The sequence below is a fragment of the Ovis aries genome, chromosome 1 (genome assembly GCF_016772045.2).
Source record: "Ovis aries strain OAR_USU_Benz2616 breed Rambouillet chromosome 1, ARS-UI_Ramb_v3.0, whole genome shotgun sequence".
Classification (NCBI taxonomy): Eukaryota; Metazoa; Chordata; class Mammalia; order Artiodactyla; family Bovidae; genus Ovis; species Ovis aries.
The window spans coordinates 202,576,923-202,603,962 of record NC_056054.1 but is presented as its reverse complement, the minus strand read 5'-3'; the positions used below and the strand labels follow the sequence as shown (position 1 = coordinate 202,603,962).

Genomic DNA, 27,040 nt, shown 5'->3' with positions numbered 1-27,040 from the left:
TTTTATTATTATCCTTTTCCTATATCTAGAGTTTCTTTATATATCAAGGAATTATAAAATTACAAATAGATTCCTACTTTCCTCCTTTTTACATATACTATTATATATACTGTTAATTTTATCACTTATATGTTGAACCTCTTTCCATAACAGTACATGATAAGTGTTCTCATTTTAAAATAGCTGTATAGTATTCCACTGTAGAGATGTCTGCTGGGTCAGTGGTAAAGAACCCACCTGCCAATGCAGAAGACGTGGGTTCCTCCCTGGGTCGGGAAGATCCCCTGGAAAAGGAAATGGCAGCCCACACGAATATTCTTGTACTCCCCCAGCAACAAACATATAAGAGAGTACTATCAGACTTTCAGATTTTTGCCAATCTGATAACTTAAAAACTGGTTTCAGCATAGTTTTTTTTTTTTAAGAATTCATAATAAAATTTGTGTTAAAGTTTTAAAAACACTTTAAAAATTTTAAATTGTGATTTAAAAAAATGTAACATTTATCATCGTAACCATTTTTAAGTGTACAAATCATTAGTTTTAAGTACTTTAACACTGTTATGAAACAAATCTCTAGAGCTTTTTCATCTTGTAAAACCAAAACTCTTTACCTATTAAATGGCAACTCTCCATTTTCCTCTCCCCCATTTCCTAACAACCACCATTCTACTTTCTGTTTCTGTGACTCTGACTAGCATAGATACTTCATATAAGTGGAATTATACAGTTTTTTGTCTTTCTCAATTTAATTTTTAGTTGGAGGGTAATTGCAATGTTGTGATGATTTCTGCCATAGATCAACATGAATCAGCCAAAGGTATGCATATGTCTCCTCCCTCCTGAACCTTGCTCCCAACTCCCTCCCCATCTCACCCCTCTAGGTTGTCACAGAGCACCAGCTTTGGGTTCCCTGCCTCATACAGCAAATTCCCACTGTGTCTTTTACAGATAGTAACACTTTTTGGTTTTTTGTGAGGCTTGTTTCACTTAGCATAAAGTGTTCAAAGTTCATCCATGTTGTAGCAAATGACAAGATTTCCTTCCTTTTTAAGGCTGAATAATGTTCAAATGTTCCATTGTGTTGTAGATATCACATTTTGTTTATCCATCTATAGATAAACCCAAAAGTGGGATTGCCGGATCACATGGCAATTCTATTTTCATTTTTTGATAAACCACTATACTGTTTTCATAGTGGCTATACCATTTTAGTGTTATTTTAATTTTCATTTCTCTCATTTTGAGTAGGGTTGAGTATCTTTTCATGTTCAAAAGAAACTGCCGTGTGTGTGTGTGTGTGTGTGAACTGTTTCTATATTTGTCCTTAGTAGGATTTTTTCTATTATTAATTTGACAATATTTTTTGCTTTTGTGCCTCTGAGTTTTCTGAATTTATAAGCTATCCATAAGTAGGTAGAATAGTCATAAATGCAGGTTTGGAGTAAGAGTGCCTAGGTTTGAACTCTAGATCTGTTGATGTGTGTTTGTGTGTGTGTGTTATTCTCTCTTTGCAACCCATGGACCATAGCCTCCCAGGTTCCTCTGTCCATGGAATTCTCCAGGTAAGCATACTGGAGTGGGTTGCCGTTCCCTTCTTCAAGATCAGTTGATAGGTGTGCAATATTGATTGGGCAAATTACTGAACATTTCTGGGCCTTGGTTTTCTTATCTGTAAAATAGGAATAAAATTGAGTTGCTATGAAGATTAAATGAGATGATGTATATTATGTGCTTAGTATAGATAGGGCCACTGTGATAAGGCAAGGAAAAGAAATAAAAGGCCAAATTTCAGAAAGGAGGCAAAACTGTCATGATTCACACACGGAAAGATTAAATACATAGAAAGTCTTATAGAAGCTATAAAAAATGACTTCAACTAACTAAAGAATTTAACTAGGCCACAGGTTATAATCAATATAAAAATTGTATTTGAAATAATTAGAACAGCTAAAACAATGAAAACATCACCATTAAATTACCAAATACATAGAAATAAATATTTAAAAGAACACAAGACATCTATACTGAGAACTACAAAACATTGCTGAGAAAAACTAAAGATCAAAATTAAAAGTCCAATATATATATACAGTTAACCCTTGAACAATGCAGGCATTAGCAGTGCTGATGACCCTTGTGCAGTTGAACATCTACATGTAACATATAGTCAACCCTCCACATACACAATTCATCCCTCTGAGTTCCAAATCTGCAGATCCAGCCAACCTCAGATCATGTAGTACTATTGCATTTACTACTGAAAAAAAAAGCTCAAATGTAAATGGATCCACTCAGTTCAAACCTGTGTTGTTCAAGGGTAAACCATACCATGATCATGGATTATAGAACTCAGAACTGTTGAGATGCCAGTCCTCCTGAAATTGATCTATAGAGTCAATGAAATCTCTATCAGAATTCTAGCAGGCATTGTCAAGCCGATTCTAAAATATATTTGGAAATGCAATGGATATAGAAGAGCTAAAACAATCTTGAAAAAAAAACAAGGTGAGAGATTTATAATATGTGATTTAAGACTTAAAAGTTACAGTTAATCAAGTGTTACCCTAAAAATAGATGAATAATATCAGTGGAACAGAACAGGCAATCCAGAAATAGGTCACGTGTATATGATCAATTGATTTTTTATCAAGGTGGCAAGTAAATTAAATGGGAAAAGGATAGTCTTTCTAAACATGTTGCTGGTTGAAGTGGATTTGATTCACATCTTCACAGCCTCCACATCTTTCTCACTTTATACACAAAAATTAGATAGATATGGACCATAGACCTAAATACAAAACTCAGAACCAAAAGCTAGGAAAAACAAAGAAAAGTATATTTGCAGCCTTGGAGTATGCAAAGATTTCTTTAGCGGGCCACTAAAAGCATCAATCAAGTACATTGAATAAAGTTAAAAGAGCTTATGTTCATACTGCAAGACTTCTCAGGACTTTTATTAACATTTCTAGTAAGAAGGTCATGCAGCATTTCTCAGCGTGTTTGACCACAGAAACCTTTTTTCATCTGGAGCATTGAACTAAAACATAGCAGTGAGTATGGCATAGGATATACTTGAAGAAGTATTGCTTTGGTCCTCTCCTCAAGACATACTATTTTTGAGAGTTGTAATAAGTTAATGATCATTTTCTCCCTCTTTGATGTGAATCACTGTAATTTCATCCATTTCAACTTAGTAAAGAAAACCCTTCTGCCAAAAGAGCTGTGATCACTTCTCATCCCATAATGACTGGTCAGCCAGCCAACTGTTACAGTTATTACAACTGGTAGGATTTAGGGCTAGTATCACATTAGACTGAAATTCACTATAGTAAGAGGAATAAAGAGTGACTGAGAGTACTAAGCATTTTGCATTCTGCCTGCTGCTGATCCCGTATGCTTGTTTGGCCTGCTCTGCCCTGCTAACTCATTGCCTGGCAAACTCCAAGTTGTTAAGCCCGTGCTTCTCTCACAGGCTTAGAAGTTGGTAAACTCCTATAGTAATCCCAGTTCCCAGCTTGAACGCTTTTTCTCTCCTGTCTATGGAATTCCTAGTCTCTGACTCCTCGTTCACTGTCCTACTCACATTCCTCTTCCTGTTGTTTCTGAACTGATTTTGTGTGTGTGTGTGTGTGTGTGTGTGTGTGTGTGTGTGTGTGTGTTTATTTGGGGCATAGTTGCTTTACAACAGTAATCCAACTTTGGATGAAGATTGGATTCACCATCACCTGCAACCAGGATATTATTCATACTGGAAAAGACATGGGATAAAGGATTCCTTAAAGCCATCTTAGAAGGCCTTTCCTGAATGAACTGAAACTTGTTTTGACACCTGATTTTAAGACCAGCACTACCAGACCATGATAAGACACCTGAAATAAGACAGCTGACCCAAGATTTTGAACCAGGCTTGTATACTATTTTGACAATTGCTCTTAGTTTTGCTTAGGAACCAAATGTATTTCTTGGGCTCAAACACATGCAAGTTTCAAAGAGCAATTATTTTAAGACAGTCTAGCACTGTGCAAGCTGTTACACTGCCAGTATCACTGAGACCCTTTCACCAGCCAATTAATGATGCCTCTTCTGCCATGCCGTTGTTGTGTAGTCACTAAGTTGTGTCCACCTCTGCGACCACGTAGACGGTAGCTCGCCAGGCTCCTCTGTCCAGGCGATTTTTCAGGCAAGAATACTGGAGTGGGTTGCCATTTCCTTCTCCTGAACTGATTTTATGGAATGTGGATTATCACCTAAGAAGCAGGAGAAGAACCAAAAAAGAAAGTAGAAGGAAATCAAACTCAAGTTTTAATTAAACCATAATTTACCTGAAGGCTCTATTCAGGGAAACAGATCTTAGGAAGAAGCCAAAATAATGTTGTGATGTCAGTAGAAATATATATATGAAAGTTTAAAGAAGTAGCCCTATAATGTCTTTGAATTATATTTTTAAAATCGACTAGTATATATTAACTTATCCTGAATGCAGAAAACTCATAGCCAGATATGGAAATGTTATCTATGACATCAGAATAGAGCTTACTAGAAGGACTGCCTGGAAAATCCCATGGATGGAGGAGCCTGGAGGGCTGCAGTCCGTGGGGTCGCTGAGGGTCGGACACGACTGAGCGACTTCACTTTCTCTTTTCACTTTTGTGCATTGGAGAAGGAAATGGCAACTCACTCCAGTGTTCTTGCCTGGAGAGTCCCAGGGACGGGGGAGCCTTGTGGGCTGCTGTCTATGGGGTCGCACAGAGTCGGAGCGGTCTATGGGGTTGCACAGAGTCGGACATGACTGTAGCAACTTAGCAGCAGCAGCAGCAGCAGCAGCAGCAGGACTGTATATGACTAGACGTTGGAGTGTTGGTTGTTTAGTCATTTCCGACTCTTTGAGACCCCATGGACTGCATGCAGCCCACCAGGCTCCTCTGTCCATGGGATTTCCAAGGCAAGAATACTGAAATGAGTTGCCATTTCCTTCTCCAGGGAATCTTCCCAACCCAGGGATCAAACATGGGCCTCCTGCTTTGCAGGTGGATTCTTTACCATCTGAGCCACTATGGAAGCTGTGACTGGATGTTAAGAAGCTATAATTTTAGATATGACGTTAAATTGTTTTTTTGGTAGTAAATAAATATATTCTTGTAAAGATAGAAATTATTGCCCTGACCCTCATTTTGCAGAAAAATATATATATACACATAAAATATATATTTGTGTGTATACATCCATGTATATGTACACACACATGTATACACACATACCAGGCTCTGTCACAGATACTTTTCTTGTATGCTGTCTCATTTAATCAGCTCTGTTCATGTCTCAACTTCCTCATCTGGAAGTGAGGTGATAATATCTCACTCTACCTTCCTCATAGAATAACAAATATAATCATAGCGAGATAATAAAATATACTACTTTAAGCATTACTCAAGAATTTAAGGACTAAATCTTGAATGCCATGTTGTGAGATGTTTACCAGTGTTTCCATAGTAAAGTGGTGTGATGGATCCTGGTAAAATTCATTTCAAGATACATTTGCAATACAAACTTGGCAGCAACAATTTGCACAGCTTGTTCCACAGACATCAAAGAAATGATGGAACACCTGCAAAGTATAGAACAACCTTTTTTATGCTACTCAATAAATACAACACAAAGTAAACACACCCTTTGCTGTACTTTATGACACACCTCATCAAAAAACTGGCAAGGGAGAGATATACTTGGGCAAATGCTTGGACATAGGATAACATCATAGATGACAGAAGAATTTTACGTTGGAAATTGAAAACCAGTTTTTAGTCTGTGTAATAACAGTATAAACAAAAAGGTGAGCCTTACCTCAGAAAGCACCTAGGGATCAGGGGGAGTTAAATGGAATGATGCTTATATAACTCGACTGCTTATTAACCTGGACCTGGGAGCTGAAAGAAACTCGATCTCTTTCTAGCAGCCTGATCCTTTATTATAATCAGAATGGAAGTTTTAAAGCTACTGAACCCCACCTGTAGACTGTCTTTCCATTGAGCTGAAAACCTTTCATAATTTAGTAAGATAATGGAGGTAGGGGCCACAGTGCCTGCCAAGTGTCTAGGAAGCTATAAGTTTTCCTCTTTGAAGTTCCCTAAAATGTCTAGGGGATCATAAACCAGGAAACGAAACCATCAGAAGTTTCGTTTAGTAACCATAAAAAGTTACTAATTGAAAAACTGAAAAAGGCTACCTTATAATCACTTATCTGGAAAGTGATTAGACAATAAGGTCCATAGGAACAAACAGGAAAAACAAAGTGGTTTATATGGCTGCTTTGGGAAACTGGGAAGGAAAAAATAATTTTGCCAGAACTTTTTCCAGTTGAAAGTTTCAAGAATAAAGTTTTCACATAATGCTTTAAAGAAATCACATGAGATACATGTTAACAGCAATAAGTGCAAATGGGAGATGCCCAGCCTATAGGTGGATATTAATAGTTCTGTTCACGGAATAAAGAACAAAGAACATTATATACATACAGAAAAACTTACATACTGGTAGAGAAGTTACCTTCACTCAACAGAAAGACCTTTATGCCCATCTAATGAATTCTTACATGTTTAGATTTATGTTTTATTTCTAGAATTTCCTTCTTACTGTGTTTTTGTACTTTCCATCTCTGTGATAAAATTTCTTTTTTTAAGATTCCATATATAAGTGATAACATACAGTAATTGTCTTTCTCCAGTTTCATGAAGCATAATGCTCTCTAGGTCCATTTGTATTGTTGCAGAATTTCCTTCTTTCTTATGACTAATATTCCATTGTATGTATATATATATATATATATATATATATATATATGCCAAATCTTTATCCATTCGTCTGTTGAAGAAGGCAGATTACATCCATATCTTGGTTAATAATGCTACTGTGAATATTGGGGTATATGTATCTTTTCAAATTAGTGTTTTTGTTTTTTTCGTATACCTACCTAGTAGTGGAAATGCTGGATCTTTTGACAGTCCTGTTTTTAGTTTTTTGAGGAGCCTGCATACTGTTTTCCAGAGTGGCTACACCAATTCACAACCCTACCAGCAGTGTACAGAGATTCTCTTTTCTGTGTATCCTCACCAACATTTGTTATTTGTGGTGGTTTTGATGATTCTGACAGGTGTGAAGTGAACAGGAATTTTTAAAAAGTATTTTATTGGTATATAAAAGTACTTCTTTTATTGATGTCTCTGATTTAATTTGTATGTGGTCAGTGAACATACTCTTTTAAGATTTCGGTCTGGAAATAATACTATTGAAAAACACTTTAAGTTTCAGAATAAGGTCTTTGTTGGTGTAGCTATCTTTTCACTTACGTTTTCTGCAGTTGCTAAGTGCAGTGTTCCATGAGTTTGGGCAAGATAGTTAGGGCAAGATGGTTGATAGGACTGTTTAAATCTATCTGCTGATGGGTTTCTTTTGTCTACTTCTATATCTGTTACTGAGAAAGGAGTGTGAAAATCTCTGATTATGGATTTACTTATTTCGTTAGTTCTGTCATTCCATGCTTTGAAGCTCAGATGTTGAGTATGTCCACATTTAGGATTATTATGTCTTCTTGATGAAGTGGCCCTCTTAATATTATTAACTCTCCCTCTTTATCTCTGCTAATGCTCCTTGTCTTGAAGTCTACTTTATCTGATAATAGTTACATCAGCTTTTTATGCTTAGTATTTGAATGGTATATCATTCCCTCCTTTTACTTTCAAATTGTCTGTTGTTTAATGTTTGAGCTGTATTTCTCAGAAATAAGATACAATTGAATCTTCCTTTTTGTAAATCCAGCCTTGGTCTCTACCTTCTCATTCATCTGCATTTAGCGTAGTTTCTGATATGGTTGCACTTTGTGTTTAGTTTTCTGTTTATCCCATTAGGCTTTTTGTTTCCTCATATTCTTCCATTGATTGATTAATTGATTTTATTTTTTATTTATTTTTAATATAAATCTATTTTAATTTTAATAAAGTTTTTTTGTTTTCTCATATTCTTCCATTGATTGATTTTAGTTTAATCAAATGTTTTCTAGTATTCTATTTCATCTTATGACTGTTTTGCTGTATCTTTTTAATATTTTTTAGCACTCCCTCTAGCTATTTTGAACCCGGGCCTCCTGGTGGCTCAGACAGTAAAGCGTCTGCCTGCAGTGTGGGAGACCTGGGTTCGATCCCTGGGTTGGGAAGATCCCCTGGAGAAGGAAATGGCAACCCACTCCAGTAATCTTGCCTGGAAAATTCCATGGACTGAGGAGCCTGGTAGGCTACAGTCCATGGGGTTGCAAAGAGTCGGACACGACTGAGCGGCTTCACTTTCACTTTCTTTCTAGCTATTTTAATATGTATCCTTAAATGATCACATTCTACATATTAACATTGTATCATTTCTTATAAAATGTAAAATCTGTGGATATAAAACAAGGATTTCTAAAGGGATATTTTAGAAATCTTAGAGGACAAGTAGAAAGGAGGAAGAGGTGAAAGGGCCCTCTAGGGAGAGTGATAGCAAGATCACGTAGCCTAGTGAGAGAACAAGCCATTCACTCTGACAGGAGCCTAGAGCTCAGAGCGGCAGGAACTGAGGGCAGAGAACTCAGTAGGGGACACTCTTGTGTGTTGTGGTGGGTTGAATAGTGTTCCCCTGGAATTCATATTCACCTGGAACCTCAGACTATGACCTTATTTGGAAATAGACTGTAGTTATAATTATTGGCATTAATACGAGGTCATTCTGGATAAGAGGTCATTGGTCTAAATCCAGTGAGTAGTGTCCTTATAAGAAGAGGAGGGGACACACAGAGAAGAGGGCGTGTGATGACAGAAGTAGAGACTGCAGTGAAACAGCTACCAGCCAAGGAGCACTGGGGGTTGCTAGGAGCCCCCGAAAGTTAGCAAGAGGCAGGGGTCTTCCTTAGAGCCTTCAGAGGGACCACGGCCCTGCTGACACCTTGATTTTGAACGTCTAGTCTCAGGAACTATGCGGGAGTAAATTTCTGTTGCTTTATGCCTCCCAGTTTGTATAATTTGTTACAGCAGACCTAAGAAACAAATGCAATATTTAACCCATATTCTGCTTACTGCGCATTAAACCCATTGTTTTGGTTTTAAGATATGTTCAGAAATTCTTTTATTCTTCGCCTTAAGAGTTAGAGCCTAATTCCTCTCCCCCTGAGTGTAGGTTGGATCCTGATGACTTGCTTCTCATGAATGAATAAAGGGAGAATGAGAGCATGCAGATTTGGAGACCAAGTCAGAGGTTAGCAAACTATAGATGTGGGCTGGCCACCTATTTTTATGAATCAAGTTGTATTGGAACAAGTATCCCCATTTGTTTACATTGTATGTACCTGTCTTTGCACTGAAACTGAGGTAAGCAGTTACAAACCCTATGGCATGTACACTTAAAATAGTTATTATTTAGCCCTTTCAGAAAGTTTGTTAATCCCTGAGCTAGGTCATAAAAAGCACTGCAGCTTTTTGCTTGCTCTTGATAACTTGCTTTGGGGGAACTCTCAAATTCCTGTTATTAAGGAACTGAGGCCTCTTACAAACGTCTATAAACAGTCTTGGAAGTACAGTTGACCCTCGAACAATGTGGGAGAGAGGGTGGCTCAAAAATTCACCTGTAACTTAACTTACAGGCAGCCCTCTGTAGTTACAGCTACAGTTTCACACCTAGAGATCAACTAACCTCAGATTGCATATTACTGTAATATTTTTTAAAGCCGCATGTAGTTTTTAAAAAGCCACACAGCAGTGAACCCACACAGTTCAAACCCATGCTGTTCAAGGGTCAATTTAAGTTCCTCAAGCCCCAGGCAAGCTTTCAGATGACTGCATCCCAGTCAACAATTTAACCGAAACTTCCTGAGAAACCCTGAGCCGGAACCACCCACCTAAGCTGCTCCCAGATTCCTGACCTTCAGAAACTAAGTGCGATAATAAAGGCTTGTTGTTTTAAGCTGCTCGGTTTGGGGCAATGTGTTATGCTGAAATACATAACCAATTCACTCATCCTCCCCTTCTGCAGTTTTCCATGCTGCCTATGAGCTGCTCTGCGTGACTTACCTATGCCTCTGGCTTTGCTGTTTTAGAAACACTGGGAAATAAGACCTTTATATAAAGAAACTCCCAGATGACATGGATAAGATTTAGGAAACAAAAGATATTGGAAAACAAGGACTCTATTTTATATTTTTCATAATTCTCCTTACTAACTAATACAGCACTATGAGTGATTCATTTCAGTTCAGTCACTCAGTCACGTCCAACTCTTTGTGACCCCATGGACCACAGCATGCCAGGCTTCCCTGTCTGTCACCAACTCCCGGAGCTTGCTTAAACTCACGTCCATCGAGTCGGTAATGTCATCCAACCATCCCACCCTATGTCGTTCCCTTCTCCTTCCTTCAATCTTTCCCAGCATCAGGGTCTTTTCCAATGAGTCAGTTCTTTGTATCAGGTGACCAAAGATTTGGAGTTTCAGCTTCAGCATCAGTCCTTCCAGTAAATACTCAGGACTGATTTCCTTTAGGATGGACTGGTTTGATCTCCTTGCAGTCCAAGGGACTCTCAAGAGTCTTCTCCAACACCACAGTTCAAAAGCATCAATTCTTAAGCGCTCAGCTTTCTTTATAGTCCAACTCTCACATCCATACGTGACTACTGGAAAAACCATAGCTTTGACTAGATAGACCTTTGTCGGCCAAGTAATGTCTCTGCTTTTTAATATACTGTCTAGGTTGGTCATAATTTTTCTTCCCATGAGCAGACATCTTTTAATTTCATAGCTACAATCACCATCTGCAGTGATTTTGAAGCCCCCCAAAATAAAGTCTCTCACTGTTTACACTGTTTCCCCATCTATTTGCCATGAAGTGATGGGACCAGATGCCATGATCTTCATTTTCTGAATGTTGAGTTTTAAGCCAGCTTTTCACTCTCCTCTTTCACTTTCATCAAGAGGCTTTTCAGTCCCTCTTCACTTTCTTCCATAAGGGTGGTGTCATCTGAGTATCTGAGGTTATTGATATTTCTCCTAGCAATCTTGATTCCAGCTTGTGCTTCATCCAGCCCAGCATTTCGCTTGATGTACTATGCATATAAATTAAATAAGCAGGGTGACAATATACAGCCTTGACATACACTCCTTTCCCAATTTGGAACCAATCTGTTATTCCATGTGTGATTGATTACTGCTGCTGAACTTGACTGTGACTAACAAAGGGTTAGGCTTGTAAAGCATGTTTATTTGAGTTATTAGGCAGAATGTTTTCTCTATCATGTTACTATTATTTATATGAAAAGGGGTATTTGAGTATGCCATCATAATCTTTATTGGTTGCACTTCAAGAGCTTTAGTTGCTTTTCTTAAATATTAACCAAGTTGTCTCTAGTCAGGATGGTGTTGAGTTCTGTGGGTATATTAGTTTTCTACTGATGCATCACAATATTATTTTAGTGGCTTAAAACAACACCCATTTATTATCTCAATTTCAGTGGGTCAGGACTCTGAATGTAGCCTAGTTAGGCCTCCCACTTAGGGTCTCTTACAAGGCTGTAATCAAGGTGTTGGCCAGGGTTGGATTTTCATATGAAACTTGCCTGGGGGACTCGTGTGGCTGTTGACAGCATTCAGTGTCTTGGGGTTGTAGAAATAAAAGCCTCAGCTTTTTGTTTTGTTTTGTTTTGTTTTTTTGAGTTGTTATTGCCTGTTGTCTAGAGGTGTCCCTCAGCTAACGGAGAGCACCCACACTTCCTTGCCATGTGGGGTTACCCAATACGGCCATCTGCTTCCTCTTAGCTAACGAAGGGAGAAACTCCGGCAAGACGTGCAGTGTGGTTTTCTATAATATCATCACATCATTATGTGCATGTGATCAGTACATTCCAGCACCTTTATGGTGTTCTCTTGGTTAGAAGCAAGTCTCACTCTGAGCCAAGGAACAGCATTAGCAGACGCCTAGTTTCTGCCAGCTCTTGGCATATAGTGTTCTTTCAAGAAGTTTGGTGGTAGAGGACAGGAAAGTGAGTAGATAAGTCAGAGGGAAATTCTGAAAAGAAGTGACATGAACATGTTTCTAGGCAAAGGAGAAAGCGCAGCCAAACAGAAGAGACTGAGCTGATACATTAATCTGTGCCAAGAGTCTGTTAGATAGCAGGTGCTCAGCTATATCAGTTGTCTCATACCTCTCCTTACACAATGTCTCATTATGTTTTTTTCCTTAAATATATATTATACTACTCTGTTGTGTGTCATACAGGACAGTAGATACCGGTACTAACCGAACTAAATATATCCCTGACCCCTTTGCCTTTGTGCCATCCAGCTTGGAAGCATCATTAGCCATTTCAGTAATCACTTCCTTCCAGGCTTACCTCCTCCACCTTGTCAACTTTGGCCCTTCTTCCTTTGACTGTGCCAAGCCAGAGTACTCCCCAAATTGTGTTTTCTGCTGCTGTGTTGATGTTTTGCCTCCTCAGTTGGGTCCACACTGCTGATTGGTGGCCTTGAATTCATATCTGTTTGAGTTTCCCGAACCTCTTCTATAACTTATTATCCTGACTCTGTTGTCCTTCTCAGTTGACAGGGCTTCCTGTGATAGGGTCTCTCACCTTCCTTTCTACTCATCTCATAATCTTTTATTGCCACCTTCACTTGCCTATTTTTTTGCACGACAAAATATGTAGATACCACAGGTATCCCTACCTACCTTGTGGTCAAAGTTTCGGTCGTAAACCCTCCCACCTCCTCAAAGCGTATTCCCAGCCATGAGCATCCCTCACTGTAATGAAAAGACATACCACCCTCTATAGCAGAATATATTACAGAATCATTGCCAAGCCATCTGTGCCTTCATGTTTGATATCTCCCTTAAAATTAGAGGGGGGAAAAAGAAGTTTTTTAAAGTTCAAGTAACTTGAATGTTAAAATAATAGTGTATTTATTAAATCAGCAGGTCTTAAAACTTAATTTTGTTCCCAAAGTAATATACTTGTACTTCATAGAAAGTTTAGAAATGTAGATTAAAAGAGAAGAAAATAAGATTACCACTATCCCTGCATCCAAATAACTATGGTTAACATTATATTTATTCTTCTAGTCATATATATGTGTTAGATTACATGGTATCAATTATGTTACCTTCCTTATCCATATTTTGTTATGAATATTTTAATCTATATATCAATACTTTAATATATAACTTGTAAAGCTTTAAAATATTTTTAATTTTACTCATTTAATAAAACTTCCCTTTACGGGTATTTTATTTTCTCAATGACCTTTTTGCAAATTCTTGATTATTTGTTTAGGATAATTCCTTGAAGTTTAATTTTAGATCAAAGAATATTTACATTTAAGCCCACTGACACCTGCTATCAAGTAACTATACTTCAAAAAGGTTATAAGAAGTATTTAATCATCAGCAGTGTGTAAGAGTATGTTTCCCATACCTTTTCCAAGGCAGTGTATAAAACAGTCTTAGCCACTTTGCAAAGAAAAACTGGTATTTCATTTTGATTTAATTTTCATTTTTTGATACTGAAGTCACACTTTTCCCTTACTATCCATTGTATATATTTTTTGTAAATTGTCTGTTCATGGACTTTTTCTTCTTCCCTTCACGTTATTTGTATGTTTATCTACTTGATTATTTTTTGAACTTATGGTTGTTCAAATTAGTAACAGTGTATTTTGTGTTTTCTGGTAGCTATGAATGGTAGCTTTTCTTTAATACAAAGGACAAACTGATTTTTCTTTTTTAGTTAATTTATTTGGCGGCCTTGTGACTTAGTTGGGACACATGGGATCTTCATTGCGGCCTGAGGACTCTCTAGTTGCGGTGCGCAGGCCCAGTTGCTCCGTGATTTGTGGGTTCTTATTTCCCTAACCAGGAATTGACCCCACATCCTTGCTTTGCAAGGTGAATTCTTAGCCACTGGACCACCAGGGAAATCCCTGATTTCTCCATGTAAGATAGACTAGAGAAAAATGGCATGCATACATATGGCATACATATACACATAGGCATACATACAGATCTGTGTATTGTGCATGTCTTTCAAGCATAGCTTAACAAAGCCACTTAATATGGTTCTGTATGATTGTTGACTTTCTTTATGCAGTATTACCTTATTGATCATCATTCAAGGTTTTGGAATAATTAGTTGTTTAATAAAGCATAATGACGTTGATCTCAGTCTACTTGTCTGACTTGTAAATTTTTCCTCAGTAATATTATTGTATTGGATTTTCTCTCCTAAGTTTTTCAAACATTCTTCAAATTTGCAGTAGGTGGCAGCAACAGAAAGTATTCTTTCATTTGGTTGTTCAAAATGTAATCAGGTATTCATCAGTTCAGTTCAGTTCAGTCGCTCAGTCGTGTCCGACTCTTTGCGACCCCATGAATCGCAGCACGCCAGGCCTCCTTGTCCATCACCAACTCCCGGAGTTCACTCAGACTCATGTCCATCGAGTCGGTGATGCCATCCAGCCATCTCATCCTGGGTCGTCCCCTTCTCCTCCTGCCCCCAATCTCTCCTAGCATCAGAGTCTTTTCCAATGAGTCAACTCTTCGCATGAGGTGGCCAAAGTACTGGAGTTTCAGCTTTAGCATCATTCCTTCCAAAGAAATCCCAGGGCTGATCTCCTTCAGAATGGACTGGTTGGATCTCCTTGCAGTCCAAGGGACTCTCAAGAGTCTTCTCCAACACCACAGTTCAAAAGCATCAATTCTTTGGTGCTCAGCCTTCTTCACAGTCCAACTCTCACATCCATACATGACCACTGGAAAAACCATAGCCTTGACTAGGCGGACCTTAGTCGGCAAAGTAATGTCTCTGCTTTTGAATATGCTATCTAGGTTGGTCATAACTTTTCTAGGGGACAATATACATGAACTCACCCTAAATATGAAGAGCTTTATGATAGAGGCTACTCCAGAAATGTAAATTTAGTGTGAAATTGGTGAGTATTTCATAGCCCATTTTGGAAGTAAGCTCCAACAAATACTCATTTTGGGAAATTGCATTTTATTTTTCAGTGTTGCAGGGTTTACTTATAGCATGTTTTATTATTTGGGAGAATCTTATTCCCCACCACCTCCTCTTTTTATATTTACAGTGAAAGCCACTCAAGACAACAGCCTCTTTTCTAGAGGAGTGGCCTTTTCAACGATGACCCTTTAATACAGAGCCTTGAGTAATTTAACAGACTAAAAATACATGCTAAGAATACGTGGCCTTTTTAGGCCACTGCTTCCATTTTGAGTAGTCTTAGAGCTTCATTGTGCTGATTTGAAAATTCAAGGTCCATACATGTCTCAAGAGTATTTGTAATAATTTTCTTTAGATCGTAACAGTTCCCCCCAAGTTGGTTTAGCATCATCTATAGTCCATTCGGGTTTCCCAGGTGGCACTAGTGGTAAGAACCCTCCTGCCAATGCAGGAGACGTAGAGATGTGGGTTCAATCCCTGGGTCAGGAAGATCCCCTGAGGAGGGGATGGCAACACACTCCAGTATTCTTGCCTGGAGAATTCCATGGACAGAGGAGCCTGGCGAGGCTGCAGAGTCAGGGGTCGCATAGAGTTGAACATGACTTAAGTGACTTAGCACACGCATAGCCCATTCATGAGAGGTGCAAGCAACACCACTACAGAGGATCTGGGGACACACCGGCTTTAGTTTCCAAACTACAATGACAGGTGAATATTCTGTCCCCTAGGACAAGAGGGGTGGCTGTAAGATAAACCTGGTGGCTGTGAGTTGAGGGGGGAAAAGGTCCACTTGCTGCTCTGGTCATTAACGCTTCCTCCTTAGCAAGAGTATAGCTTAGAAAAGGTTTCTGGTGAAGAACAGCTGTTGTTAGCTAGCCAACACAGGAAAGAGCTCTAGGCTTTAGAGGTGATTTTTAAAAAGACTAAAGCATTAAAATTTTGCAGGCTAAGGAAAAAAAAGAATTTCATGAGAATTCAAAATATATTTCAAGCCCTTTGCATGTTTAATTAGGGTCCAACAGAGTTCTTAAGAATTGATTCAGAAATTCTTGAATCATATTTTCTGTATTTCCAAAGCTCTTGTTATCAGGAGAGAAACTGATCTTGTTTGTCCAGGTTTTAGTAGTATCGTAGAGGTTAGCTAGTATTTTCTCTTCTATTAGATTGCAGATACCTTTGAGACAATAAATAAATAAATAAATGTGATTTTAAAAAATTTTGTTGGGTTTTCTTTAGAATTAAGAACAGTATCCTATTCTAGGAATACCAAATGAACTGTAACTGATTGTCCAAGAAAAAGAGGTAGCGTTAGTGGTCACTCTTCTCCCACCAAAAAATTACAGAGAACATTCAGGAAATCTAAGATCAACTCCTGACTCAATGCCACAAATTCCAAGACTATGGACAAATCTTTGAACCTCAGTTTTTTCGTATGTAACAAAGAAGAGGACAGAGTAGATTTGAGTTGTAAGGTTTCTCTCAGATCCTTGATTCTCTGAGTCAGTATTCTTCTTAAGATGTCTAGAGCAATAATTGCTAATTTATCTCATTCAGGAAATAACCGCAGTCCACCTGGTAACAATATTAGTAGGAATACACACTAAGTAGCAGTAACAGAGAGTCTCACAATTTTTGGTGGTTCCAAAAGACGGGATGTTATTTCTGTCTTCATTAGCAGTCCTGAAGTAGGCAGGTACCCCAGGACAGATGGATGGTTCTGATTCATCAAAGAATCAAACCCCAAGGCTACTTCTGCTTCCTTGCTCTGCCATTGCCTGGGGTACCATCATCTGCATGGTAGAAGCGGACTCAGCATGGGACTTAAGAAAGTCCAGCACAAGCAAGTAAGACCTGCAAGTTAAAACCAGACTTGCACTCAAACCCCACTGGCTAGAACTCAGTCATGTGCTCACATCTACAATCAGGAGAACAGAGACGTCTTTAGCAGTGTGGCTTGTATCCATCTACAGTTTTAGATGGATTGGGCATAAGGCTTCTATAATTAACAAGAAAGAGAGGAGATGATATTTTAGGAGACAGTCTCCAGCACTGTGCCTTCTGTTACAGTTTTAAACCATTCTGATAATCATATTTTACTGTTTATTGTTTTTCTATCTTTTCTAATGAAATAGACTGAGATCAGGATCTGTGATGTATCCCTATATGTGTATGTCACAGCACATGTAAGATATTTTGAACATAGATGACATTCAATAAAAATATGTATATTTTATTTGTATATTGATTTTTCAGAGCTTTTAAGTAAGCACTAGGTCCAGTAATCTTCCCTTCCATTATGCCGCTCCATCTACTTATTGCTTGTGTAGTGAATGTTACATGTAAAACTTCAATTCTCAACCTAGTTCAGGAGACTATATCAGGACTCAAAAAGTAGTAAAATTTTTAAATATATGTTATAGATTGATTGATTGGGGGCAGGTTGCTGCTAGTAGCAATTACTGTCTTTTTCAGCTAGTGTGATTATGTGTAATGGAAAACCGAGAGCTTTACAGAGTGGCTTCAACATTTGGTTTTAAGTGTATTCCTTGGACATCACATATGATTATATTTATGAAATATTTTAAAAAACATATCTTTCTCTCAAATATTTTGAGGTTCTGTAATCTCTGTTCTCTTCATTGGTGTTCTTAGTTGCTCAGTGATGTCCAACTCTTTGCCACCCCATGGACTGTAGCCCACCAGGCTCCTCTGTCCCTGGGGATTCTCCAGGCAAGAATATTGAAGTGGGTTGTCATGCCCTCCTCCAGGGGATCTTCCGAACCCAGGGATTGAACCCAGGTCTCCCACCTTGCAGGCAGATTCTTTACCACCAGGGAAGCCCGTTCATTTGATGTTAATAATAGAGAGCTGACTGCAGTGCTGAGTGTGGGTTTACACAGAGTGAGCTTGTATATGGAACAGCTGTATAAAACTGATTTTAAAAGCAAGCCACACTTTTACTGACTCTGTGTTAACATCTTCTCCAGTCTGACTTCCTTTTTTTTTTTTTCTGCTGTACTTGTATACTATAATCCAGTATGGGAAGGGAAAGTGCTGGTGTGTGCCTTACTGATTTTACATTTGGTAAGAACTGCCTTGGAAGAATTGTTCTAGTCTCTTATATTTGGTTTTCCCAAATCTTCCCCCTTCAGGTTTACCTCCTTTTATAACTGACTGTAACCACCCAACCCAAAATGATCATTCTGTCAGTAAGTGAGGAAGGTTTGCTTCAAGCCCTGGGCAAACTGCAGCATAAGGACAGGGTTTGTTTGTATAAGACAAGCCTTTATTCCCTTTGCAAACACGCCAACTTGCCAAAGACAAGCAAATGGCAAATACTGGCTATAGTCTGCACCAGGAAGAGTGGCTCTGAGCTTTTACTCGGCCTCACCCACATTTCAGAGCTTTCAGTGAGCCTCAACACCAGGCTGTTCTTGGAACGTTTTTCTCCAAAGGACAGGACACGTTTTTTTGTTTTGTTTTGTTTTTTCAGCTAAGGGCTTGATCTTACCTTTCTATGTCAACAGAGGGCAGCAGAGAGCACCACGCCATAGCCTAACTGCTGCCTCTGCTGCTAAGTTGCTTCAGTCTTATCCAACTCTATGCGACCCCATAGATGGCAGCCCACCAGGCTCCTCTGTCCCTGGGATTCTCCAGGCAAGAATACTCGAGTGGGTTGCCATTTCCTTCTCCAATGCATGCATGCATGCTAAGTCACTTCAGTCATGTCTGATTCTGTGCGACCCCATGGAGAACAGCCCACCAGGCTCCTCTGTCCACAGGATTTTCCAGGTGAGAATACCGTAGTGGGTTGCCATTTCCTTCTCCAATAGCCTAACTAGTAGTTCTCAAATTGGGTGAGGCCCAGTCTCGTAGAGCCTATAGAGACAATCAATCCCACGGACTTTTTTTAGCTGTGGCAAAGACTGGGTCTGTTACAGGCATTGGTTGGGGGGGGCGGGGGTGGCTCGAGGAAGGGTTGCTAAACATTTTGCCTTATGTAGGAAAGTCCCACGCATGGAAGAATATTCCCACCCACAAAAGTCAGTTAACTTCCTTCTCGTATTGTTCTCCAGCCTCAAGTAACGCATTGCTGCCTAACTTAGCACTTTCACCATTTGTATTGTTATTCATCTTACCAAAGCAACCTACTACTACAAACTGGCCTTTTCATCTTTGCATTGTCACTTTTTAAATTCACTTTAAATTTTAATCATTGAATGACCACAGACAGGTCTTTAATAGGAGAGGGGAAAGAGGTAATGGATAGAATTTAAAAAGCATAAGTCACTAGGTTGCAGAGTTTAGACAAAGATGGATTAGATGAGCCAATCTTCTTGAACATTAATTTTCTCACATATAAAGTGAGACTAAAAGCTACTTTATTTTAAGATACTTTGTAAATTTTAAAGTGAAGGAGAAGATTGTTTACAAAGAATGTCTAGGGTCAGATTTGTACCTAATTATTATTTTTAGAAATTAGATATCCAAACCTCTCTACTCACATGATACTTAGGAGCTCATATCCCAATTAAACAACAGTTGCAGCCAACATCCTGGGGATGACATGGTTGATTCTCACTGGGTCATGGGTCCAGTGGACTTGGGTCATGTGCCTGTCCTTTTACTCATATTATAACCAAGTAGGTGAACTGCCCTGCCTTGTGTCACGTGCTCACTCCTGGAGTCCTAGCTTCAGGTGGGGTTGGCCTTGCCTGAACCTCTTGGACTGAGAGCTGGGGAGAGACAGTTTCCTCAAATGGAGAGGATGTAGGGGCAGACTTTAAAAGGGGGCGGTTGTTCACTATTTCTATGTTTTGATCTTCAGTTATGCTACATGCTTTGTAAAGCTAAAGTGGAAATGCCAACTTCCACTAAAGAAGCAGGGAAATGAAAACAGGATTAGAAGTATAAAAGTTAAATGGTTGTTTCTTTACATGGCCTCTCAGAAAGAGTACAAACTCTATATGGATGGGTAAAATATAAAGTTATTTTTTGTTTGGTTGGTTTTTACCCTTTCAATATGTAAAGTGCCTTTATAAACTCAAAATATTATTTTTAGTTCCACAAAGGTTTGGTTTATGGTAACTTGCCAGATTTTGTGTTTTATGGAGTGGTGTATTTCAGGGATGTTAAATGTTTTATTTATTGAGAAGTCCATTTGCTTTTGATTTGCTTTAGTGCATTTTCATTATTGATCAGAGAATTATATCCCTTGTTTGTAATCATCCTTTTGACACAGATAATACATTAAAACTTCATTAAGCTGTTAAACTTTATTCTAAATAGCATAAAAATCTCTAAACAATTCCTTTTTCCCAGTTGTCTAGATGTTTTATTATCCTTTGATAAAAATGCTGGACTTCAAATCCGCTTAACTCACAATATTCTTCAAAATTTGCTGTAATTATATGAACCTTTAGGATTTTTTTCTATCATAAAAATGATTGTGGAATTTACCATCATGAGACTTTCATCTTTTTAAAAGTTAATAGGTGTATTACTATGTTTCTATTTATAGTCTACTTTTTCTAAAAGGATGTGCTTATGACATATATATACATAACAAGGTTAACAAAGGGAAAATCAAACCTAAAACAAGGAAGATAAAGCAAAAATGATAACCACAAAAAGCTAAAATAAATTATACAGAGATATAGATTGATTGATTTGAGCATAAAGTTGGCTCTGGACTTCCTTGCAGGGACAAAAAAAAAAAAAAGGCAATTCAGTGGATTACATTGTTGCCATCTAAAAGGGAAGGCTAATAATTCTTCAAAAACAAAAAACAGTTTCCCTGATGCTGAGTTCTAAAAACAAACTCCTGTTGTGAATTTATTACGTGTGAGACATCATGCAAGATAGTGGACCGTGTAAAAGCAATATGGCTGTTTCTTATAATAAAAGGAAAACCATTGCATACAATGTAACTTAATGATATGCCTCTGCTAGGGAGTACTATGCTAATGATATTTGGGTAGCATGTAGCTTTCTGATGAACTCTCTCTCTCCTTTGCTGCAAGGACAGGTTTTAGTAATATTTACAAGAATATTTTTCCTTAGATGGTTCTTAAAAATCACTTTCTCAGATAAACATTTCCTGAGAGCTGGACAGCAGCAACAACAAAGTTCGAGTAATAGTCTGCTGAGGTCTTTGAATGTTGAAAAAAAAATAAAATAAACTTCATAAAATGTTTTATTAATAAAAAGAATGAGAAGGTAGAAGATGTGATCTGGAACTCTCTGGATTAGAAGGACTTGCTCAGAGTCCTAGTCTCAATCTACTGTAGTTTAAGTGGAAAAAAAAAAATTTATTTGAGGAACCATGTACTTTGAAAACAGGGTAAGTTAGGGTTAATGTTCAGATATGGAAGTGAATTCTAATTAGCATTCTCACCTATTAGAAAGATTGTTTTTTTACATCAGTTCATACAAACTGCATCTTTATGTAGAAAAATTTTAACTTTTTTTTATTTTTACAAAGAGAATTTTTGGTCACCTCTCTTAACTTCCTCAGGGTTTTCCCTCACTCACCTTCAGAACCTCAGAGAGTATTCTTCAACTTCCCAAAGGGAAATAATTAGGATGAGCTTTTCTTTGGAAGATGTGTCACTAATGCATATTTCTAAATTTCCTGAAAAGACCTGTTCTAGCTTGCTGTTGTCCAGTCACCCAGTCGTGTCCGACCCTATGGACTGCAGTACGCCAGGCCTCCCTGTCCTTCACCATCTCCCAAAGCTTGCCTAAGTTCATGTCCATTGAGCAAAATAAAAAATCTTTATTTTGTTTATATTAACAACAGTAAAACAAAAACAGTTACCAGAATCATTTTCTGAGTATCTTCTATATGCAGTATTGTGCTGAAGTCCACACGTTTTATTTTGTTTAACTTTCACATAATAGGCATATAGCCTATTATTATCCCTACTTTATTTTTCCTCTTCCAGTTTTATTGAGATTTAATTGACATACAACACTGTATGAATTTTAGACATACGGCATAATGATTTGACTTACATCATGAAATGATTACCACAATAATGAAAGTGAAGTCGCTCAGTCGTGTCCGACTCTTTGCAACCCGTGGACTGTAGCCCACCAAGCTCCTGCATCCATGGGTTTCTCCAAGCAAGAATACTGGAGTGGGTTGCCATTTCCTTCTCCACGATTGCCACAATAAGTTTAGTTAAAATCTATCATCTTATATACATACAAAAGAAAAAAAAATTTTTCCCTTGTGATGAGATCTCTTAGGATTTTGTCTCTTAACAATTTTCATGTATAACATACAGCAGTGTTGATTATATTAATCACATTGTACATTAATTACATCCTTAGTACCTATTTATCATATAACTGGAGGTTTGTACCTTTTGGCTACCTTTGTCCCCAAAGATGTTATTTATTAATGACTATTTTCCCCACACTGTACATCTTACTCTAAAAATGAGAAACCAATAGCTTAGTTTACCTAAACTTACATAACTAATGATAATAACCAACAGAGTCAGAATTTGAACCCAGATCTCTTTACTAACTTCTAGCTACACTGGTGCCTGTAAAAGAAATCTGAGTCATCATGCATTAGTACTGAGGTCATCATACTCTTTCTTTTTCTTGGTATTTATGACAAAAATTGCCCCTAGGTCATAGTACTTTGAACTTCTCTTAGATTCTGATTTAGTCATTTTCCTTTAAAAAAAAAAATATAACCAGCTTTAGAATAGCTCATTTTTTTTTTCTTGGCCATGCCTCAAAGCTTGTGGAATCTTAGTTCCCAGACCAGGGATAGAACCAAGGTCCTCGGCAGTGAAAGCATGGAGTCCTAACCATTGTGCCACCAGGGAATTCCCATAGAATAGATCACATTTTATGCCAGAATAATTGTGCCTTAACTTGTGTTCTTAAATTTTTACCTGATAGTGAGTTTGGAATATCTTCTTGGGAAAGGAGACCAGATTATCTTTTAGTCATTAATGAAATTTGAAAAGGTCCATTTGGTTCTTAAAAGAGTTTACTCACTTTGATAACTGGCTTTGTAGTGCTCCATACTCATCGTGCCTACATGCTGAAATAAAAAATTACTTGTGACTATGGGACTTGGCTTAATATTCCTAGAGTTTCAATGTCCCATTCAGTAGCCACTAGCCACTTGTGACTTATTTTTCAATTTATATTAATTAAAATTGAATAAAACTTAAAATTCAGTTCCTCAATCATCGTGGCCACATTCCACATGCTAATATATGAGACAGTGCAAATTATAGAACATTTCTGTCATCACAGAAAGTTCTCAAGAAGCATTGCTTTCGGATATACATTTTTCTTGGCCCTTTTTCTTCTGTGCTCAAAACAACATTGTTCTCCTTGAAGAATAATTAGTGCAGTTTCTGAGATTTGGGGATACAACTTATCTTCCCAACAGATTTCCTGTCATGCTTGACGTAGAGAAATTTTTGTTGACAAGGTTATTTCTGTGCTCTAGGGAGGCATGCTAATCCAGACTAAGTTCCTCTTACTAAAAGGGCAAGTCGGTAGAGCTAGCTAATTTTTATTTGCCAGATTACATATTAAACCAACATGTTAGATGACTGTTATTAGAACCATTATGCATTCTGTTTTGTTGAATTGCTTCAGAGACATACCCTGGTCTTTGATTGAGTAATGATGTTTCTGTGAAACTTAACAGCCAGTGTGTTAGCTTCTGTAACAGATTTAACATCTCATTGACATATTTTTTCATAAAGGGGTTACCTCTTTCTGTTAGTCTGTATTATTTGGAAGTTTGTTTTGTTTTTTTCAATATATAAATCCAATTCTTCTGGTATAGCCTGGTTGGCTTTGATTGCTGTTGAAGGAAACAGAGATGCATATTCTTTATCTTCTTTTCATTTGTGGATTCTAAAATAATCTTAGTACATGGACATAATTGATTGGTATAGATCAGTGTGGGGCACTCAGGCCTACTAGGAAGGTACCAATATTACATTGGTCTTGAGCACATCCATGTCACATGGATAAATTTCTCTGGTCTGTCTTTTCCATTGTGATATTCCACAAGAAGCTTCTTTAAAGAAATTTGTTGAATATATTGTTTGCTAATGAGATGCTGTTGCTTGAGTATATAGAACAGTATGTCTTTCCTGTGTGTAAAATAGCCCTGAGAAGTTGGGTTTTTTTCCTCCCCAAATGAAGTAAGCAGTGAGCAGTACTTATTAGTGTCAGGTTTGAACCCTTTATAATCACATAGAAACAAGCAACCACTCTCCTGTCAGCTGTACAAATAATCTGATTGAGAGAGCAGATATCTGTTCAGAATGTTCATGGTCACTGGACACCTATAACCAAGGCCTTATATTAACCACTATTGTTCTAGTTTCAAGGATTTGAGATCATTTCCCAAGTTCAAAAAAGCTATGATCAGTATTAGTAAAGTATTGGTAATTATGAAATGAAATGATGCTATTCAAGGGCAATAAATTATATTAATCTCCACTTCTGTGTAACTTTGAAAAAAAATTAAAGAGTAAAAAATCAGCTCTTCTCAATACTCTGTAATGACCTATATGGGAAAAGAATCTAAAAAAGAGTGGATATATGTATATTATAACTGATTCACTTTGCTATGTAGCAGAATATAACATAACATTGTAAATCAACTATACTCCAATAAAAATTTTAAAAATTTCACTGACGATATTAAGCCCCCAAAAAAGAGTAAAAAAAAAAAATCAGGTTTTTTTTTTCTTGTACTAAGTTGTATGAGTTCCTTGCACTTTTTAGAAATTAACCCTTTATCAGATAATATATCTGGTTTACAGATATTTTTTTCCCACTCTGTAGATTGCCTTGTCATTCTGTTGATTGAAGCTTTTTAGTTTGATACAGTCCCACTTGTCTATTTTTGCTTTTGTTGCCTGTGCTTTTGGTGTCATTTCAAGAAATTATTGCCAAGACTGATGTCAAGAATGGATAAAGGACTTGAACAGACAGCTCTCCAAAGAAGACATACAAGTGGCCAGTGGGTATTAATATGGGAAAAAGTGTCCATCATCACTAATTATCAGGGAAATGCAAATCAAACCACAATGAGATATTACCTCACACCACTTAGGATGGCTTATTATTTTTAAAAAAGATAACAAGTGTTGTAGCGAAATTGTAACCCTTACACACTCTTGATGGGAATGTAAAACAGTGCAGCAGTTACGAAAAACAGTATGGAGATTTCTCATAAAATTAAAAATGAAACTTCCATAGGATCCAGCAATCTCACTTTTGGGTATATATTCAAAAGAAATGAAATCAGGATCTCAAAGAGATATCTACACTCCCATATTTATTACAGCACTCTTTGTAATAGCCAACATATGAAAACAGTCCACATGTCCATCAACAGATGAATGGATAAAGAAAATGTATATGCCTACAATGGAATATTATTCAGCTTTTAAAAGGGAAATGCCACCATTTGCAACAACATTGATGAAGCTGGAGGACATAACACTAAATGAAATAAGCAAGTCACAGAAAAAGACAAATGTTGCTTGATTATATTTATATGAGTTATCCAAAATAGTCAAACTCATGAAAGCAGAGAATACAATAGTGGTTTCCAGAGCCTGAGAGGAGAGGGAAATGGGTAGTTGTTATTCAACAGATATAAAGTTTTAGTTATACTAGATGAATAGGTTTTAAAGATCTGTAGTACAACATGCCTGTAGTTAACAATATGGTATTTTATTGTGCAGTTCAAAATTTGCTGACAGTAGATCTCATGTTAAGTATTTTTGCCGCAAAAACCTACAGCAGCTATAACAAAAAACCCAAAGGAACACATGAAACTTGTCAGATGTGTCTACTACCTTGACTGTGATTATGGTATCATGGGTATTTGCATAGTTCCAAACTTATCAGTTGTACACATTAATTATGTGTAGTTCTTTGTATAGCAATTGCACCTCAATAAAGCTGTTAAAATTTTTTAAATAAGAAAAAAAATGTCATGAGCTCTTTGGGTGAATTTAATTACAGCTGTTTTTGTTATTAGTAATAAGACATTTTACTAAAACCAAAATCTGCTCAAAGAACATTATAAGCTCTTTGGATCTGTGTCTTAATTGAATGTCAGAAGTTTAATAAACCAATGAGGAAATGTCCTACCTTATTTAAAAGGTAGCAGTAGATTACGCTTTCACACTCACTCTTGATTCATCACAAGTGTCCGTAAGGTGATACTGTTCTGTGAAACAATTACATTTGTTATATTTTCTTACCTATTTCCTTAATCACTAGGGTATTATTCTCATTATTTCTCTACTGTTTTGCTTTTACAAGTCTTGGTGTACATCTACTGGGCATCAGTTTTAGAAACTCTCTGACTTTGATTTGTTTTTATCGCATCAGTTGAGGCACAGTATTGAACAGCAAGAAAAAGGTTAAAGAAAATAACTGAGGAATAAAAGATTGTGGTATCTTCTATATGAGTTTTTGATAGCGCCGATGCCACCAAAATTCTATTTTGATTCCCTCATTCAATAGCAATAATAATGTTTTCATGACTATCACAGCTTGAAACACGCACTCAGGCACACACAGATACACACACACACACCACTACCACCCCCTACCCCGCTCCTCACGCTGCCAGTCTGTCCTAAGGCAGTGGCGGACGCCTGATTGGTGGGCTCTGTTTATTCTGTGAGCAGATTCCTTCTGAAAGAAGGCAGGCCATGACTGCCTGAAGCCTATTGGCCAGGACTGCTCTGGACCCTCCCTTTCTTTTTCACAGCACACACCATAGCGAAGTCTGTGCGGAATCCTAAACCAGCCCAATTTACATCCATTCATGAATCTGTGACGTCAGCAAGCCTTCGGGCTTCTCTGCGGTGGGCTGGAAGATTGTGTGGGTGGAATCCCCCTCCTCCTTATTTTTCTAATTCTGCAAGGCTTTTTAAATGAACCTTCCATCTTTTTTAAAGCAAGAAACTGGACCGGCATGTGTAGGAATTCTTCATTGTT

At 37.6% G+C, this 27,040-nt stretch overlaps 1 protein-coding gene across 5 annotated transcripts in view; it reads left to right on the top strand.

The window, feature by feature from the left end:
- Positions 1–27,040, top strand: part of MAP3K13 (mitogen-activated protein kinase kinase kinase 13) — a 158,098-nt gene that overhangs the window by 36,029 nt on the left and 95,029 nt on the right. The window contains exon 2 of one of the 5 annotated variants that reach the window (XM_042233561.2): positions 759–819. The exons of 3 other annotated variants lie outside the window; for them this stretch is intronic. The gene's annotated coding sequence lies outside the window, so the exon portion shown is untranslated. Of the gene's footprint in view, positions 1–758 lie in introns of all 5 variants that reach the window. One more of the 5 variants, XM_060419582.1, reaches the window with a different exon arrangement.